The sequence below is a fragment of the Eublepharis macularius genome, chromosome 13 (assembly GCF_028583425.1).
Source record: "Eublepharis macularius isolate TG4126 chromosome 13, MPM_Emac_v1.0, whole genome shotgun sequence".
NCBI classification, from domain to species: domain Eukaryota; kingdom Metazoa; phylum Chordata; class Lepidosauria; order Squamata; family Eublepharidae; genus Eublepharis; species Eublepharis macularius.
The window spans coordinates 36,817,980-36,836,999 of record NC_072802.1 but is presented as its reverse complement, the minus strand read 5'-3'; positions in this window follow the sequence as shown (position 1 = coordinate 36,836,999).

Sequence of the window (19,020 nt, the reverse complement as noted above, 5' to 3'; positions counted from 1 at the left end):
GAAGTAAATATCACCTATAGGCAACCAAGTGGGGAGATATTACAAAAATTGGGTGGGTTACATCCACAGACATTGCATAAAAAAGAACTACCAATGCCAATCAAGAAGAGGGAATATCTTACCTGGAAGAAAAGTGAACACATTTGAGGCTTTTTACATTAGAAAAATAGGTGCCTGAAAAGTCCATAACAAGCGGAAAAATTATGTCTGCATCTAGAGTTTTGAGTCATCTGTGAAAGGCAATAAACTCAGGACAAACTTTTAAAAAATGCTTTTTCCATGGGACTATGACTTGCCTGGTTGCGCAGGCACCCTCCCACCCAGTGGAAGCAAAATCGCGGCTCAAAAATTGGTGTTGGCAATACTGTGAGACCTCTTTTGGTTTCAGAACCAGAGTTGGTGCCACAATGTTGCCGACACTTATTTTGAAGTTGTTCCCGGAGATTTCAGCCAGGGACTGGCAACCCTACCCAGGACAGAGAATTAGGGACTTTGTAGTTTACAAAATGTGGCAATGGGTTAGATAAGTTTAAAAATACATTAGAACAAATTTTTGTAGCCGATAGTGCTATCTGTGTTGATTGGTCTTCATGGCTAAACAGGGGCTCTATGTAAGGGGCAGTATGCTACTGGCTGCAGGTACCTATAGGGAGGAGAGGGCTGTTGATTTATTGACTGGATTTTGATTTTCCCAGGGTATCTGGACCAGAATAAGAAATTAGATTCTAGACTAGACAAACCTGCAGTTTGATCCAACATGGCAGCTCTTATATTTTTAATAGAATTATGCAGGCAGGCTGGTAACTTTGGACTTCAACACTGACCTAGTTTAGGACAGCTGTCATCCAATCATCTGGTTAATCCTCTAGGATTACAAATGTCAAAAAAAGATACCCTTAAGTAACAGGGGTCCAGGGAATTTTGAAAATGTTTATCTTTTCTATACAAGCTTCCACTGTGACTAGAACATCTATCTGTGGAGTCCCTTTTTCAGTCACTTTTTGCCTGCTGAAAGTTGGATTATGTCTACACTCACCAGAGCATTCTTGGTGGTGGTACCTTCGTAGTGAAGTTTTGCCTTACATGGGAGGCTTGTCAAGCCTGTTCTTGCCTTGTTAAGCACTTGATAGGCTACCATACTTTTTCGGGCCCGTTGCGTTTGGCTTGATGGATCACAAGTTGTTCAGGACAATCCTTTAGAAACATAAGATAAATATTACTTTGCTTTGTAAAAAAGCAAATGATTGAAAAATTGGGACCATTTTTTTCTCGTTGCTTTTTTGATTTGTGTCGCAGAGTAAAACTTTTAGATGCTATGCATCTACAATTCACGTTTTTAAAAAATCATATTGCAAAGAACTAAGGAAAAAAACCTACAGACCAAACTGAAGGGAAAATGGGAAGGGTTTGTTTTGAGGTCACCTTTGTCAGTTGGGTCTGTGGTGTGGATGACCAATTTACAAGCAGGATGGAGTGGATTCAAGGGGTGATGGAGGTCTTGCCATACACTTCTTGGTACAGTTTTCCCACTTAACACTAGTAAAGAAAAGAACATTGCCTTTTTGTGCAGTTTTAAAAATGTAACCAGGAAATTACAGCTTCCTTGTGTAATAGGCTTATCTTATAATGCTACTATCAGTAATGACAAATGTGAGTAAATAATGGTCATTTTCTGTAAGGTGTACTTAGCAAAGTTGTTTAGCTTTGCTTGGGTTTTTGTTCCTCTCTCTAGGATCCTGCTGCTGACACACAGCACTGTTTAACTATCAGCCAGTGAGAGTTTTGTTTTGCCTCCAACTCAACAGTGTCACAGGGACATGAACCAAAGCTATGAGAAAAAAGTAAAAGGAAGCACTCCGAGCAGAAGTTGGATATGGCAGTAAAGCTTGGCCCCTTTCTCTGACATCAGTTCAGATTTTGATCACAGATCAGATTTTGGCATTCAAATCACACATAACATGAGCCTGCCCTATACATAACCCGCCTAGTGGGTTGGATCCGGACTAAATTGTCCATAGTGGAAGGGTACAGGGTAACTTTCACCAAGTCTCTCTTCCTGCTGCAGATCCCCAGTCTACTTCTCATGCTGTCCCCAAGAAGCAGCATTTTGGGTAGATGAATTGGCTGCAGCTGGAGGGGAGAATGTGGGGACATTCTGTTCCACTGACAGGAGTGCTTTGCATGAGTGGAAAATTTAGTCGCGATCCAATCCAGTTTGAGCAGCTGGCATTTTGTTTGAATGGGGAAACATGCTGTACAATTCTGGTACATGTAGGGATTCTGAGCCTCCCAGTATTTGGTCTTGTTGGTTGCCAGTGCTTCAAGCACTGGTGAGAGGAAATGGAGGAGGGAATGCAATGTGCATCAGCATCACAGTGGTGTGCTTATATCACTTCTGATAAAAACTGGAAGTGAGGTGGTGGACACTTAGCATTTTCAAAAACTCTGAGTTTACCATAGAGTTTTTGCAAAATGATAGAACATCCACTGTGTTGCTTCCAGTCTATTGAAAGTGATGTAAGTGCACAAACACAGCATTGGTACTCAAGGACATGACTCCTTTTTCTTCCCATGGTTTGCCAACTGTGGCCTGGCAACCCATGAACATGGGTGGTTAAGAACACAGCAGGGATGAGTGAATGCTTCCTATTTCATTTATTTTTATATTGTTTGTATTTTTGGCAATGTTTTTGATTCCCAGTTTTTTTGCTGTTGGCTTTGAAGGCTTGTTTCTTCATCGTCCAGTTTCATATGCAAGTTATCCAATATTTAAACAGATAGTGCACATCATGTACATGTATACTATATGTATAATGACAACCGATTGATGCACAAATAATACTGAAAGATGCATACATTTTACAGCAAAAATTGGTGCCAAGAACAGAAAATGATAACAGGTCTGATTTACATAATGGAGAAATGAAACTGAGAAGATTTTTCAAGTTGAAATAGCAGGGATAAGAAATGCAATATAATCTCTAGAGCAACATTGAGAAAGGAAAAGGTACCTCTATTCAGCAATATCGGTGACTGCATGAACAGTCTCCCATGTAAGCCCAATAAATAAATAATAATAAATGTAGAGTTCAAGCCATGGCTCAGTGGTAGGGCATCTGCTTTTGCATGCAGAAGGTCTGAGGTTCAATCCCAGGCTGGTATCTCCAGCTGAAAGGGTCAGAGAGTGGGTGATGCTAAAGATCTCTTCCTGAGAACCCAGAGAATTGCTGCCAGTCAGAATAGACACCATACCTTGATAGCTTAATGATTCAACTCAGTGTAATGTGGTTGAATGTGTTCAGGTGCAAGTTCTCATACATGGCAGTGTCATGCTTACCTTTAGAGTGATTCCAAGACTGCATCCAAAACAGAAACGTAAAGTTACTTTCCCACATCAATATGGCGATACAACTCATTCGGTCAAAGGCTCAGTGTGGGCTGGGGAGTTGACAAGGAGAATCTGATCACCTTTCCATACTGATTTTATATTTGAGGACACAATAGGGGAGTGGTGAAGTTCTACATTGTTGGTAGGAAACTGCTGCTTTGACATACTAAGCGATTATATGTACAGTTTCTGGAATGATAATATGTTAATTGGTCATCTTTTCATTCACACTTGGAATATTCTGGCTATCTGATTACATTTTAAAATGCTTCCCTCTGTGTTCATCTCTGAACTCCAGACTGTTTGAAATTACTCCGGCGAAGCTACGATTAGTGTTTTCTTTTTCTTTTTTCCCCCTTCTCTGAAACTTAGCTCATCTCCTCCCTTTATGAGTTTTCCACTCATCACCTCTAGGTAGGAAAGTGTAGAAGGGCACCCGAGTTCTGTCTCCTCTGCTGAACCTAGAGATGAAGTGGGCTGTCCCTGTCTATTCCAAGTACGAGTTTATCTGAATCAGTAGACTCCTTTTGAAACAGAGATGCCTTTATGTTGGCGATGAAGCAGCCTCTACTTTTTGCTCTTCAGAGGAAACTAGCTCTCTGCCTGAGTGCTCTATGCAGAAACCTTTGGAGAACAATTATTTGCTATCTTAAGGTATCATGACATATATCTTGGATACAATAACAAGGAAACTGGGGGGGGGGGAAGGCATGAATGCTTTCTTTCCCCCCCCTCGTGTCTCTTGTATTCTCCGCACTCTTTCCAACTTAGAGCTGTTATGTCTTCATTGCTTTCTTCCTTTGCTGCATATGCGGAGTTCTAAGCTTGAAGGGATTTTCCTCTAACATCTTGGCTCTCTCCCTCTCATGGTGCACCCATGCATGCCATGGATAGGCAGGCCATTTAGCTGCCAACTCCCTCTCACCTCTGTTACTTGTTTTACAAGAACCCAATAGTTTCAGCTGTGTTCCTCGGTACCCTTCCAGTATTGCCTGCTTCGACCAAGTGCTTCCATTCTTTTGGACTTCTGTGAAGCCATGGAAGTTGGGAGCCCTCTGCTAGAAGATCTTACCACCACTATTATCTCTGAGAGTGATTCCGCACACGTTGGATAATACACTTCCAATCCTCTTTACAGATCATTTGGAATGGGTCTTTTTGTGTGCGGAACAAAAAATCCACCTCAAACAATTGATAAAGTGCATTGAAAGTGCATTATCCAACGTGTGCAGAATCAGCCTAAATTACTGTGCAATCTTATGCAGGGGTAATCCAGCGACATCAATGGTCTTAGACTGAAATCACTGTATAGATTGCGCTACCAGTGATCTCTAGATCAGACCTAAAGTAATGTCTTCTCTGTGTGGCTGCCACTGAACATGACTGAGACATTTTATTTAGTTAGTTCATGTATTTATTTATACCCCACATTTCTCCCCCATGGAGACACAAGATGGCTTATATAATTCTCCTGTCTTCCATTTTATCCTCACCAAAACCTGTGAGATCGGTTAGGCTGAAAGTGTGTGACTAGCCAAGGTCTCTCAGTGAGCTTCCATGGCAGAGTGAAGCTTTGAACCTGATTCTCTCAGATCCTAGCCCAACACTCTAACCACTATACAATACTGCACAATGCCACAGTCAGACTTTTGTGAGCAGGATTGTATTATACCAAAAATGGAACAACGGCACCGGTTTCCTATATGTTTCTAGGCCAGATTCAAGGTTGATTGCTGTGGCTTACTCACTAAGTGATGAAAATATTATGGTGCACAGACTCACCAATGGCCCACAGCTACAAGAGACCAGGCTGCAATGAAAAGAAGCATTCATGGTGAATAGCTTTGTCAGTGACTATTAACCATGACTTAGCAAGACCTCTGTGTTCAGGGGCCTCTGAGTACAAGATGATGGGGTATGACCCTCATCCCCTGGAGAGCTTCCAGATGCATCTAGCTGACTGCTCAGGAAACAAAATCTGTCTGATCCAGAAAAACAAATCTTACATTTTGAGAGCTGCCAGGTCCAACCATGACACAGCAAGTCTCTCTATGGCCAGCACATAAGACAGGCATTGCAGCCCATGCTATAGCTGCTTCATGGTCAAGGCATGGCAGGGATAAGCCGCTGTGGCCTTTCTTGTTTCTTTTGGATTTCTTCCACTGTTACTATCATTGTTTTAATTCACCTCATTTAGTTCCTACCATCCATTCTTCAGTGGGTTTTTTTTAAGCACATGCCTTTTTTATGTGCAATTGACAATAAAAATAATGTTAGGAAATGTGTTAACTTTAACAGGAAGTGTTTAATGCAAGAAAACAGGACAGTGGTACCGAAAGACTCGCAGGTTTGTTTTTCACAGGGGAAAGAAGCAAAATCAAAAGGGGGATATTCAAACTGAACCAGCGAGCTTGTGAAATTGTGTCATCCTTGAGCACGAGCCTTCCCAGTGGGCAACGTTGTGGTGATTCCGCCCAGCATTTCTCTACAGCACTCACACATTTGGGTTGGACCGTCTGGTTCTTATTAGCAAAAGAAGAGGGCTTAATGTCAGGATTTACTGGACTATTTGTTTGACCCAACGGGGGTGTTTATACCATCTTGGAAAGTCACAGCAATAAAGAACTGAATGGATTCCCCACATCTTTCAGATCTGTTCTTCGTAATATATTAATCATGCATTCCTAAGAAAGCAGAAGAGTAGCTGCATGGCAAAGCCTTAATTAAAACAAGAAGTCATTACTTCTGCAGCACTTTCCAAGAGAGGATCTCCTAGCGAATCCTATTAGAAGTACTAATGAATATGCACTCCTGACAAGCCTGTGGGACGTGGCTGCTGTTTTACATAGTGTGACAGGCATTGTGATGATCTCGGTGCAGCGGGGGGGTCATCCGTGTGGAATTAAAGTAACGCTAAGAAGACTAAGGCTTACTGGTTGGGGAGGAAGTCATCTGATCCACAATTTTCAAGATGTGGTTCGAGGCCAGTCAGATCTGTGCTGGAATAATAACAGGTGTGGGAATTCTGGGGAATCTTGCCAAGAAAGGCATTTGCAGAAGCAGCTGGAGAAAGGCAAGAGTTCAAGGTTATATGTGCAGCTAAACTCTGTATGCGTGGATCCCACAGAGTATCCATGTGCACAAGGTCGGCATGTGTGTGCAGAGGGAGGAGCCAGAAGCAAGTGTACTAGTCCTGCCCCCTGCTCGTGACTGAACCCATTGGCACAGCCCCCAACTACCAACATTTGCCTCATAGGCAGAGCGCTTACACAAGGATAAGTCCATCAACAAGAGACAGCCTGTTTTCAGTTGCAGCCAATTTGCAGTTTTCATATCAAGCACACGGGATCTGAAAAATAACAACAACATAATATTTGATTTATAGAGGACAACTGTGGTCTCTGGATAACTATTAAGATGTACAGAGAATAAGTATGAACTTTACCTTTAATAATAGAAACAAATAATAGAATAGTGATAATGATAAGGAATAAGGGGTTATAGTGCTGTTGGGAGTCAAAAAGGAAAAGGGGGGAGGGAGAGGGGGTGGGGGCATATATACCAGAATAAGGGGTAAATGTAACTATACCATGTACTATGGAATGTATGAAATGTATGTTATCTCATCCAATAAAAATTGATTTATATATATACCACCCTTCAGGACAATTTAATGCCCAGTCAGAGAGGTTTACAAAGCATGTTATTATTATCTTCACGGCTATCACACTGTAAAGTGGGTGGGGCTAAGGAAGTGAGAGAGTTGGAACTGACCCAAGGTCATGCAACTGGCTTCAAGCAGAGGAGTGAGGAATCAAACCTGGTTCTCCAGATCAGAGTCTTGCCGCTCTTAACCACTACAAACTGGCTAGAAATAAGCTGGAAATAAGCATTTAATCATTTGTTCATAGGGGTGAATTTTGTGTGGATATTCCAAATAGTTTTGTAGTTAAATAGCACTGTTTAACATAGGACTTAAATTAGAGATGGGCATGATCAGCATTACGATTGAAAAATACCCACGATAATGGCGATCGCGCAATCGGCAGATTGGTGCCGTCCACGGCAACCGATCCAGCGTTCGGGGAGGTGCTTGATCGAGGATTAATCAGGGCAATCGGGCTCGGATCGGGAAGCCAGACACACAGGCGCCAGCAATCTATTCCCCTGGCAACGGAGCCAGGGGAATGCCTGAGCTGTGTTTGACCTCCTTTTGTCGCCCTGGAAACCCGAATGGAAGCCCAGCTTGCCTTGATCAGCAGTGCTTCCTTCCAACCATGGAGCAGCAAAGCACTCACCAGTTAGGAGAAGACACCCAGGGGAGGGAGGGGGAAGGGGGTGTTCTGTAGCCACGGGCACTCCAATCTCATCCCTGCAAACCCTGAGAGGCAGCTCTGATGGCCAAACACAGATGAGCGGCCAGACCCCCCGCCCCGAGGGGAGGCAGCTCATCGCCGCCTCCCCGTGCCCGCCGGGCCCGACGGCTGCCATCTTCACCCACCATTCATTTCTCACCACCACGGTCCTTTTTGGCCTGGCGGGTGGGCACATGGGGGGTGCCGCTGTCGAGCGGCCAGACCCCCTGCCCCCTGAGGGGAGGCGGCTCATCGCTGCCTCCCCGTGCCCGCCAGGCCCGGCGGTCGCTGCCACCACCCACCTTCCCACATAGCTGGGAACAGCGGGGCACTCCTCCGCTTTGGCCTCTCCGATCACTGATCGGAAACTGGAGATGATCGGTGTGGATTGCTAGTTCGGGATCGTCGCCGGCGCCGATCCACGATCAGCTTGATCTGTATTTTTTTTGGATCATGCCCACCTCTAACTTAAATAGCACTGTATAACAAAAATCAGATTCTCCTGTTTTGCCCTATGCTGTTTGTGTGAATATGTTTGTGTGTGTGTGAAGTGCCATCAAGAAACAGCCAATTTATGGCAATCCCTCATGGATTTTCAAGGCAAAAGATGAACAGATGTGGTTTGCCATCGCCTGCCCCTGCATAGCAACCCTGGCCTCAGTCAGTAGTCTCCCATCCAAGTACTAAGGCCAAATCTGGTTTAGCTTCCAAAGCTCTAATGAGATTGGACTAGCCTGGGCCATCCAGATCAGGGTAGTAATAGGCCTTAAAGGCTCTGAGCCTGCTGGTGTGGGGAGGGCGGAATATAAATAAATAAATAAAGGGGATAATGCTGACCAAGCCTTCTCCAAAGGATGGTATGATAGTTCAGGCTCCCCAAAGGCCTGGCCATTGCCCTTTTATCAACTCCAGGCCAGGTTAAGCCTGAGACCCAGTTTGGCATAGTGGTTGAGAGAAGTGGGACTCTAGAGCTCTTAGAGCTCTCTCAGCCCCACCCACCTCACAGGGTGTTTGTTGTGGGGATAATAATAACATACTTTGTAAACTGCTCTGAGTGGGAGTTAAGTTGCCCTGAAGGGCAGTATATAAATCTAATGTTATCGTTATTACGAGTTGCTGGCAATTCTATTAAAAGTTAATACCTTGCTGCTCAGAAAAAAAATATGCTGTTTACCTATTTTATTTCTTCTGGTTCATCAGGATTTTGCATCCATCCCCTGTGCTATACAGAGTGAATTTTTAATTGGTGCAATCCAGCCCCTGGCAGCTTAAAGAGCCTTTTTCAGAATAGTCAATTTAATTCCTAAAAACCTCTTTTAACTAAGATCTTATAAGTGATTTAAATGAAGGGAGGTTTTGTTTGTTTCTCTGCTTTGCAGCTGGGACTATGCAAAGAACATCTTGATTGGAAGCTTTAATCAAAGTCAGGCTTTGGAATTTTCTGTCTTTCTTCCTAGCTGGGGATCTCTCTGGTGTATTTAACCTTTCAAGGGTCTCTTGAGGTTTGCCCTTCCAGATGCACTTTGCTTGAGCCTTCCCATCTTAGAAGTTCTTGATGCGGAATAGCAGGTTCCAATGACCTTATTCCAGGTAATCTTGAGGAAGTTAAAAGTCCTTCAAACATAGCAAAAAGTTTTGGGCAAAAGGTTTGGAATATATTCAAATATATTCCTATTTTTTTAAAAAAAAGATTATCCAACAACAGGTAGGCTACTTTAAAGGCCTGAAAGATGAAAAATCTACCTTCTTATAAGACAGTAAAGTGAGAGCTAAGGCAGAATTAGAGATGAGATGACATGGGAACCAGTTTGGTGTAACAGCAGGAGTCTATTCTGGAGAACCAGATTTGATTCCCCACTCCTCCACTTGAAGCCAACTTAGTGACCTTGGGTCAGTTGCAGCTCTCTCAACCCCACTCACCTCACAGGGTAATTGTTGTGAGAATGATAATAATGACACACTTTGTGAACTGCTCTGAGTGGGCGTTAAGTTATCCTGAAGGGCAGTATATAAATTGAATGTTGTTGTTGCTGTTATTTTGCAAGCTTGCTGGTTCAATCTAAGTATCCTGCGCTGATTTTTTTCCTTTTAAAATGTGCACATATAGCATAATGGTGGGCTGCGAATCAGCACTCTTTTTCAGCCCCTGATTCTCAGCTGTATTGTAGGGATAATAATAACACTGACTTTGTTCACTGCTCTTCATGGGGTACTAATCTGCCTAGAAGAGTTGTATATAAGCACAGTTATCATCAGCATCAGTATCATTACCATCAACAGCAGCAACAAAAATGATAGCTCCCAGTGGGTAGCTGTGTTGGTCTGCAGTAGAAAAGCAAGATTCGAGTCCATTGCACCTGACAAAAAGAACTTTACTCTTGAAAACAAAAATGATGGGGCCAAAACCAAAGACTATACTATATGGAATCAAAAAAACACACACTTGTGGCCCAGTGTGAGCCTTGCCAGGGGAACCAACAGCAGCAGCCCAGGCTGTGTTTTTGACATATCACCTGCTTTAAGATTGTATTGGCGGGTTTGATCTTTTGTGTAATGGGAAGCCACAGAACAGGAGTTCCCTATATTTATAAGCATTTAAGATGATGTTGAATTTTGATTTATCTGGCTTGGAATGCAGTTTTATCTGGCTCCTAAAGCTTGTATTGCATGATCACGGAACATCTGCTCAAACTCACAACATGAAATGAAATTCGGTGCATGTGCAAGTCCATGTTCTAACTGACCAAGCTATTCTGAAGGTGCACGGCCAGAAAGTAATGTTGATTCTTCTTGACGTTAACTTTCATTGATCACTATTAGAGATGGGCACGATCCAAAAAAAATTAACGATCCAGCGGATTGTGGATCGGCACTGACGACAATCCCGAATTAACGATCTGCGCCGATCATCTCCCATTCCCGAGCCGTGGATCGTGGATTGTGGAGGCGAAAGTGGAGGGGCACCCTGCTGTTCCCAGCGATACAGGAACGGTGGGTGATGCCGCCGGCATCTGTGTTTGTGTTTGGCCGTCTGTGTTTGCCCGTCAGAGCTGCCTATCAGGGTTTGCAGGGATGAGATTGGAGTGCCCATGGCTACAGAACACCCCCTTCCCCCTCCCTCCCCTGCTTAAGATGTTTATAAAGCAGTGTTTCATGAACTTTTAAAAATGTCTTGATTAAACAATTATAACTATTTTCATTGTAATGCAAAGCAGCATCAGGAGGCTGCTGTTGTTCAGCAAATGAGAAGTGGGGAGGTTAACCCATTACTTTCCAGCTGTTACTCTGATCAAAGTTTTCCTGAAGCTTTTTTTGTCCCCTGCAGAAGAAAAGACAGGAGTCGCCATACCTTTTTCCTATAGAAAGAAAGCCGTTCATGCAGTAGTGTTGTCAACTTCCAGGTGGTTCTGAGATCTCTCAGAACTACAAGTGATCTCCAAATGACAGAGAGCCATCCCCTGGGGAAAATAATAGCTTTGGAGGGTGAACTCTATGGCATTAATACTCCCCTGAAATCCCTCCTGCCCCCTGCCCCCTCCCTCTCCTGGGTGTCTTCTCCCAACTTGTGACTGCTTTGCTGCTCCGTGGTTGGAAGGAAGTCCTGCTCATCAAGGAAAGCTGGGCTTCCATTCGGGTTTCCAGGATGACAGAAGGAGGGCAAACAGAGCTCAGGCTTTCCCCTGGCTCCGTTGCCAGGGGAATAGATTGCTGGCGCCTGAGTGTCTGGATCCCCGATCCGAGCCCGAACACAATGATCCAGGCCTCTCCCGATCACTGGATCATTGGCCATGGACGATCACAATCAGCTGGGTCACAATCACGCAATCGCCATTATCGTGGGTTTTTTTCGATTGTAATGTGGATCGTACCCATCTCTAATCACTATTGACTATGGGACCAGACCAAGCAGGCTTCTGTTCTGTGTGTATCTTTTCACTATTTAGGTCAGTTCTCTTTATTGTTTCTTTCATAAGATACGGTTGCAAGCCCCCTTGTAGATCTGAAGCCTCACCTGTTGAGTGGCTGAATTTTCAAGCCGCCATGGGCTGGTATGCAGGTTAACCTTTAACCTCTGCAGACTTAGACACCCAAGAACTCTCAAGAAGGCCACACAGGGTTCTTACTTGTCTTGTTGCTAAGGTTGCCAAGTCCCTTTACCCTTCTAGTGGGAGGGGGGAGACCTAGCACTCAATTTTCTTCTTCACACAAAGCACTCACACGGTCCCAGGCCTGCATAATGACATCTCTTCCAGAAGGCTTGCGAGTGCATAAGTGCACACTTCACACGGGGCCCAACTCCCGGGAGTGACATCATCGTGCTGCCCTGGGAGCACAACCCAGAGGCCTCCCCACACCCACACCCCACCAGCCAGGTGAGTGGTGGCGGAGGGCCGAAGTTGGGAACAAGGGATCCTCTGCCCTCGCTGGGGGGACGGCAACCCTACTTGTTGCCAAGTTATTATGATGAGAACTTACAAAGATCCCTCTAGGTTTCACAAAGAATTGATTTCAGCTGACTATCAGGGAAACAAATAGGTTTTATTTACATATATACAACTTGGGCCTAGGGGCCCTAAGTGCAACAACTCTAGCAGCCATCTTAACAAAGTCAGTGTTATTAATATCCCCACAATAAACAATACAATATGTTATATTCATGCTGAACCATCTGTATGCATGCTCAAACATTATAGTTTGGGGGGGAAACTTTTAGAAACATGACCTTTTTTCCACTGAGAAAGTCAATAAATACAGAGCCAGTCCTGCATCAAGTAGAGGTGAGATCACCCAATATTAATAGGGCTCTGTTGCCTCATTATCTCAGAGAGCAACAAAGAAGGAATCCAGGGACTTGTTTTTGTGTGCGCAATGATTTGGCCTTGCTCCTTGGCCCATAATTCTTGCCAGTTTATTTTGCCTATGCTTATTTTGTAAGAATGAGAATCAGTAAGATTATTGGAAGCTGGGCTGGGGGGAGGCAAGGAAGGCATAAGGGGGGGATACTCTTGAATACTGCAATGATTCTGTTGAAGGATACAAGAAAATCTCAGGGGGATAAGAGGAAATAAATGCTTGTTGACAAAGTCTAAAAGCCAAAATCCAAATTGTTCTTTGATTCACTAGGTTGCCTTCTTGGTATTTATACAGCCTAACAAATAATTCTTCTTAAAAAAAAAAAAGATGGTCCAAGTATTTTAATGAGAACCTCAGTTTCCATGGAGATCAAGAGTCTGACAGGAGAATCTTACAGTGTGTTCTAAAAGGCAGAGTGTGTATTTTGTTGGAAATGCAGTCTTGGGAAGAACATGAGGTCGCTTGTATTTTCTTACCTATCAAGGCAGTAACTATCTCTCCCCCGTTGCAGTCTTGGAAACAAGCCCAAGCCAAACCTTTCTTCACTGTACCTCAATCCTCTAATTACATTTGTTTTTTCAAGCTGCATGAATTGCAGGTTTAAGGAACATCTGTATTGGAATCTTCCCACCAGCCAAGGACTCCAGGGCATTTGCCTAGAGCCTTAAGGCCTGGTAGTGTGAGCAAGCTTGTTGAGTTACCATCAGCTGTAACCACTCAGAGCCTTCATTGGATGTAGAAGGAAACAGTGGAGTGCAGCATTAGCCACTGCAGTTGGAGGGTAGAATGAACACTCTCAAGCCTGGTCAATATACTAGGAGCCTGCCTGACATTTGGCCTTGCTTGCTACAAGTCAGACTCCTCCAATTTAAATGACAACTTCACTTCAAGTAGGATTGCCAGGTCCTGGCAATTGGGAAATCCCTGGAGATTTTTGGGGTGGAGACTGGAGAGGGTGGTGTTTGGGGAGGGGAGGGGCTTCAGTCGGGTATGATGCCATAGAGTTCACCCTTCAGAACAGCCATTTTCTCCAGGGGAACTGGTCTCTGTTGCCTGGAGATCCGTTGTAATTCTGGGAGATCTCCAGCTACCACCTGGAGACTGGTAACCCTAACTTCAAGTCACAGATCTCAAGGTCTAAATTTAAGTGTACCCTCCCCCCAAAATTCCCAATCTGGCCACAGTGCCTCCTGGCTTTTGGTCTGTATGCTTTATTTACTTAAAATATTTATTTCTCATTTACCAATCCATTGGCTTCTTGAGGTAACTTACAATTTTTAAAAGCATGATTGAGAACTGATAAAATGCCCTTTTAAAATTTATTTTTGAATTTCTGTATTGTCATTGTGCGAACAGTTTGGGTCTGCTTATTTTTGCTGCTAGGCAGATGATTCACAACTTTATTTCATGCATTTTTCATGCAATTTATACAGCAATAAATGTATAATGTTGACCTATCGATGCACAAATAGTTAGAGGTTTGATTCACACAGGAGCAGCAAAATAAAATTATGGATGATTGAACTGAACTATCTAACATGCACAATTTGATAGCTTCTCTAAATACAACATGAACAGTAAACAAAACAGTTACCCAAACAAAACAGATAGAATCACCAGTGGAAAAAAGAATGCTATACTACCAAAAGCCTAAGTAAAGTGAGAATTTTTAGCTGGTTGCCTAAAAATCAGCCATGGAGGAACAGATTAATGGATATGGGCAGGGAGTTCCACAGATGAGGCACCGTGATGACACGGAATTCTCTTTCTCCAGAAGTCATCTACCTTGAATCTGAAGGTGGGAATAAGACCTCAAGGAACAGAGAGGATGATAGAGCAGTGTAGTGTGCAGTGTTTGTGCCTATCAAAATTGCACTTCCTCTTGTGTCCATAAGCATTTGGATTTACTGTCAGATGTCCAGTGGTCATCATAACAGCCTGACAAACTCTGGCCAGCATTTATATGAATTATTCAGAATAAACCACTATTATTCTTCAGATATTGTTTCAATCCTTCACTGCACAGCTTGGAATTCTGTTCCTCCTCCTCCAACTTCCATCTTCCTTTTGGTTCCCCCCATCAAATCACTGGCTTCTTTCATTAGGCAGCTCTTCCTTTGCTGACTGTTTCTTCAGTGGTTTTTTTTTGTTGTTGCCTCCACCAGCCCCTTCTGAATTTTCACATGCTATGACAGACTCTGACCCGGCCTTTTATACTCTCCATCAGCCAGTTAAAATTCCGAAAGGCCAAGTAAAATGGTTAAATCCTCTGTTAACTGGCCAATCATAAACTTGATCAGTCAGAAATTATGCTCTTTTGAAACCTTCTGTCCCAAACAGATACAAGAAAGACCCCCCTGAAAACTTCAGAGAGAAAACCTCTCCCTTGCTACAATAACTAAGCTTAAGCTCCATTTCCTAGCTGTATTTCCCTCACAGAAGTAAAATCAACTCACATTTACTTTACCGTTTCTTAATGTTATACAATACCTTTTAAAACACAAGAATGATTCTGAGTAAAATTATTTGATAACTTTCCACACAGGATTTCAGCTGTTTCTCAGAGAAGAAAGAATAATTGTTAAACTTGTTTATGGCTATAGGGAAAATATTCATCGAGTATAGCAAAGAAAACTGTCTACCTTCCTGTCTTTAGTTAAACTCAGGGGTCCTCACACCATCATTTTCTTGGCTTGTGGAATCTTGATACCATGGAGTTTCAGAATCTTTGTCCTAGACCATCCTTTGTGGCTGCCAGGTACCATTTAAGACCTTCATTTCTCCACATTACCATATTAGTTTTGATAACCACGCAGAGACAGATGGCCATGTGTCGGCTTTCCAAAGCAAAGGAATAATTTCCCTAGCTCTAGCTGGTGTAATGAGAGAGCCGCATTAAGCTGAAGATGAGGCGAAATCGGAGCATCTGTCAGTCCTCGCCTGCCAGCTTTGAGATGCTGCCGACAAACTGATATTTCACAAATAAAAGTTGAGACTATTATAGATTTGTGACACAAAAAATTGATGGTGTTGGATAACAATGCTGCAGCAGATGTCACTGAGTCCGTGCTTGAAGGTTTGGGGGCGTTTTTTCTTTCCCCCTCCCTTCATTTTTTACTACTGATCTGTGCCTTCTTGGAAGCAATGCCTGCTCTGCACAGCTTGTGTGGAGTATGCTCATTATAAAATTTTATCTTTGAGGAAACAATGAGATGGGGGGAAATGGTAGCTAATCTGATGATCATCCCATATTATTATGCTTCCTAGCTTATTGCTGGTCAAGAGTTCTGGTTTTATTTTTGTTCCTTTAAGGTCCAGTTTTTTAGTCACAGTGGTGTGATGGCTGCTCTCTTGTGGTGACTAATAAAGTGTGCAACTTTTGACCTAGTGGTCATGGATGGTCATGAGGCTACATAGTCAAGGGGGGTGAGTGTGGTGTAGTCAAGGACGGTTGTATCCACAAGTCACCCTGAATGCGAAGTCAAGAGCAAAACACTCCAAAGCAGGACTGAGTCCTCGCTTCCAGGGCAACAAGCTGCCACCAGCAGCATCTCTTGACGGAACTATCAGCTGTGGAAATGAGAGGCAGGTCCCCAGCCCTACCCGATTTTAAACAAGAAGTCAACTCTTCAAGGTAGACCACTTTTGAGTTCCGCTAAACAACTGCTTGGGTAACTGTATCCAAAAGGGGTCAAAGTACTGGATTCAGATTGTAGCCTGCAAATTCCCAAAGAACACACAATGTTATACTCAAAAGAGTTTATTAACTGAAGTGCAAAAGGATACAAACGTACAACTGTGCAAGCAGAGGGGAAAACAACAAATACTAAGTAACTAAACTAACATACTTAACTAGACTTTCAGTCTCCCAGCCCAAAGTTACCTTTTAAGCTAAACCAAGAGAGTCCAAACAAGGTTCCAAAGTCTCAAAATCCAGAGAAAGAAATTCTGAGCTGATACCAATCAAGGTGAACAGGTCCAGAGCACAAAAGCAGGTAGCAGAAAACCCTTTACCAACCATAAAGCACCCATGGGCGGATGTCACATCACAATGTTTTCTTGGCAGGCTTTTGTTACAGGGTGGTTTGCCATTGCCTTCCCCAGTCATCTACATTTTACCCCCAGGAAACTGGGTACTCATTTTACCGATGTCAGAAGGATGGAAGGCTGAGTCAACCTTGAGCCAGCTACCTGAACCCAGCTTCTGCCGGGATCAAACTCAGGTCATGAGCAGAGCTTGGGCTACAGTACTGCAGCTTACCACTGCGCCACGGGGAGTGCAAAAGTAATGGGGGTCTCAGGGGCACAGGCTAGAATGAGGACCCTTTTTTTATCCAAAACTGACTAATCCAAATTAGCATATCAAGGACTGTACACCTACTCTCACCCAAGGTCCTTTGCTAGAAAGATGCAATGTAGGTTCAAGACCTTCAAGCTATGACATCTTTACACCTGCATAGTATAATCCCAGTTCTGAAACTGCAGCCATGATAAGCAAACAGACTTCTATCAGACCCAAAGCATGAACTCAACCAAGAAACAGACTGGAACAAGTAAGTTTCTTGATACTTAAGATCTGGGTTCAAATCTTCACTTAACTGTGAAGCTCAGTGCTCTAGCCAGTCTTTCTCAGCCTAACCTACCTCACAGGGTAATGAAATGGTCCTTGATCTGACCTTAATTACCTCATGTGTCAATCCTTAACCCTTCCAGTCCAATACATATCCTTTAAATCAAAATAACCATGTGGCTGGCAGTTGTTTCCCCTGGCAGGAATGATGTGGGAGAGGCAGCCCAAGACATTGTAGTGCCTGTGGCAAAAAATATAGATGGCCACCACCCTGTGATAAAAAATTAACTAAATGATCAATTTGCTGCCTATTAACTGCACAGAAAATCTGCCCCCTGAGACAGGATGCCTCAGCTTTCCTTTCAATAGACACAGTGATGGAAGTGCCTGTGCAGGTACATATGAAGCTGACTTGGAAGGAGTCAGGCCATTGGTTGATCAAGCTTAGTACTGCCTACTCTGATTGGCTGTGGCTCTTGACTAGATTATATCACCTGAGCTCTGATCCATCTGAGGATTGAAGCTAGGTCCTCCAGCATGCAAAACAGATGTTCCACCACTGAGGCAAGGTATCAGATACAAGGGGAGCAGTGAGCATGAAACTGGTGCCTTATTGGGGTGGGGGTGGGAGTGGGGATAGTCAAAGCAATTGTCCTGCATGTTTCAGTAAAATGGCGCTATACTTTCACCGAAGCCATTTTTGTTGATGTTTTGAATATTGTTCTTTTAGAATGGCACCTTTCTTTGTGTCAGTCTATGGAAAGCAGCAGGGCTTTTTTTCAGGGGGAATGCGGGGAAACTTTGTTCCGGAACCTCTTGAAAATGGTCACATGGCTGGTGAACCCGCCCCCTGATCTCCAGACAGAGGGGAATTTAGATTGCCCTCCGCACCGTCGAGCAGCGCAGAGGGCAATCTAAACTCCCCTCTGTCTGGAGATCAGGGGGCGGGGCCACCAGCCATGTGACCATTTTCTCCGAGGGCAACCCACTGAGTTCAACCACCTCTTTTCCCAGAAAAAATCCCTGGAAAGCAGGATCCTCTGATTTCGTCTCCCACCCCTTGCAGCAAGAAATCCAAGGTCTCTTGAGTCAAAGGTTCTTTATTGAGAGATTATATATTCAGAAAGTACAAGTGTCCATAGGTTATCCAAAGGCTAAAGCAAGCTTCTGGCTGCACATAGATCTCCTGTTGAGAATGACGTATTAGGGGCTTGCTACAGTATATCAAACCCTCTAAACCATCCCTCACCCTCGGTGTCTACCCAGCTGATCCAGAAGGTGGGAAAGTGAAAGGAGCTGTCCCAAGGCCGCTGTGGTGAGCCATCTCAGGTAAGGCTGTCTCGGGGACCAAGCTGCTCCTGCTAACACACACAGAGGAAATATTACTGGAAAAGTACAGCAAGCAAAAACAATATGGAAGGACTGTGGGCAGCAGACCTGACACTTTGCCTGTCCTTTTTCTACTGCGAAGGCACAGCACAGGCTGGGGAAAGTGGTTTTACTCAGGGAAATAGCACGAGGAGGGGAGAAGCTCCCTTTCTCAGCATTCTAACCTTGATCTTTACCTCCTCCCCCATGGCTGCTTTTATGATACACATTGGGGGACGGAATCATGGATAATGTGAAGTTTGGTTCTGAGAAATTCTGCATCAGGCACCAAATGTACTTTAATTTTCTTAACCAGTTTTAGATAACTCTCCATCCTTTCTGTTTTGAATAACCTATGAAGTAGATTGTCCGCTTCTATCCAAGGATGACTCCAAAATTCTGCTCATCCAGTTTTTGAATTGCTGGTCTGGTTTCTCAAATGGAACTGAGGAATTAAGAACCTTCCATTGCTCCAGTTTTTATTT